Here is a 1822-nt window from a genome sequence, read left to right on the forward strand (position 1 = left end):
GGGCCGCCATCGTGGCCCCCTGCAGCCTCGAACTGCGGGACGCAGTCATCTTCCCGCCTCACCGCCTGGGGAGCTGGGACTACGGGCCCCTGCCACCACACCTGGCTGCTTTTAGAATTGGGTTTTGTTTGGTAGAGATGGGGTCTTGCGATGTTGCCCAGACTGGGGAACTGCCATATCTTTTCGTAAGTTGAACAGCGGCTGGATATCAGCATCTTCATGTAGCTCAACTTAAGATGTCGGGGGTTGATCTCTCCATTGTAGGAGGTAGGTACCTGCTGTGGCCTGGGCGTGTCCCTCCACGCTCACGTGGAAACTTAATCACCGGAGTGACAGTGTGAAGGAGTGGGGACTTTAGGATGTCACCGAGTCACCAAGGCAGAGCTTTCGTCAGTGAGATGAGTGCCTTTACACAAGAGGTGCAGGCTGGGCTCGGTGGCTCAGCATGTCGTCCCCGCACTTTGGAGGCCGAGGCGAGTGGATTGCCTGAGCCCGTGGGTTCAAGACCAGCCCAGGCAACTTGGCAGGACCCTGTCTCTACAACAGATAAAAAATTAGCCAGGTGTGGTGGCGCGCGCCTGTAGTTCCAGCTCCTTGGAACGCCGAGGCGGAAGGATTGCTGGAGCCCAGCAGGCCAACGCTGGGGTGGCCATGAGTGTGCCACTGCAGTCCAGCCTGGGCAACGGTCAAAAAACAAAACAAAACAAAAACCAAAGGAGGCGTGAAGGAGCTTTTCGCCCCTCCTGCCATGTGGGAACACTTCGCCGGCCCCGAGGAGAAGAAACAAGCCTCATCAGCTACTGAATCTGCTGGCACCTTGATCTTGGACTTCCCAGTCTCTAGAACTGTGAGCAATAAACTTCTGTTGTTTATAAACTATTCAGTCTAGGGTATTTTGTACGAACTAGGGCAGTACCATCATGATCCCTTTACACTGTCAGAGCTGTTAATGTCACCTACTGTAACGATTTACAGCTCTGGACTTGCTCCAGCAGGTGGGGGTTTCCGCCTTAGCTGACTTCAGAACGGCCTTAAGAAATGCCACCCCAGCAGCAAGCTCAAGGTGACAGTGTTAATTTTCCTGAGTTCAGGGTCCCGTTCCCTCCTGCTCGCATGCTTTGGCAATGACCCCTCTGGGTGGGTGAAGACCGCTTTCATACTGACACCCTCCCTTCTCCGAACCCCACCACTGCTTCTAGACCCCCCGTCTCCCTCCTCAGCAAACATCCCATCCCATTGACCCCCCTTTTCTCCTGGAGAAGTTTCCTTTTCTTGCCTGTAAGCAGTTGTCACACAGTTCTAAGTGTAGCTTCCTCATTCTTATCTGGTATCTCTGTGTCTCCTGGGAGTGGACTGCACTGATTCAGGTATGCTACAAAGCCCAAGAAGGGGACATGTTGTCTGTTAGCTGTGGACTGTCCACGTCTGTCCCCCGCACTGCTCTGCACACCAGAGAAATGGAACTTGGGCGGGCTGGTGGGGGCAAGTAAGAGGCAGGGCACATGAGACTCAGAGGGGATTCTGCCTTCAACGTCTTGGAGAGAGCCAGGGAACTTGGTACCCAGCTTGTTCAAACAAGGACATAAGTTGGACAGAGTAAGTTCTCTTTCAGGACTTCACACTAGGAAGGGGTTGTGAGGGGTCTTGGGCCATGGGAAGACCAGCTGCTGCAGTCCTGGAAGGATGCTTCTGGAAGCACCCAGCATGGGTGGTGGAGACTTACCTCTGGAAGAGATAAGGCATTTCAGATGAGGCTCACGGGGGCTAGAGGGACCTCGGAGCCTTGCCTCCACTCCCCCCCCAGCACTTTAACCCAAGAAAC

At 54.4% G+C, this 1822-nt stretch overlaps 1 protein-coding gene across 1 annotated transcript in view; it reads right to left on the reverse strand.

Moving 5' to 3' along the window:
- The window catches only part of SCARA5 (scavenger receptor class A member 5), a 137862-nt gene that overhangs the window by 56739 nt on the left and 79301 nt on the right, over nucleotides 1-1822 (reverse strand). The window lies entirely within an intron of this gene.

This window comes from Carlito syrichta, unplaced genomic scaffold (genome assembly GCF_000164805.1).
Source record: "Carlito syrichta isolate Samal-C Ts95f unplaced genomic scaffold, Tarsius_syrichta-2.0.1 Scaffold308976, whole genome shotgun sequence".
In the NCBI taxonomy this organism is placed as follows: Eukaryota; Metazoa; Chordata; class Mammalia; order Primates; family Tarsiidae; genus Carlito; species Carlito syrichta.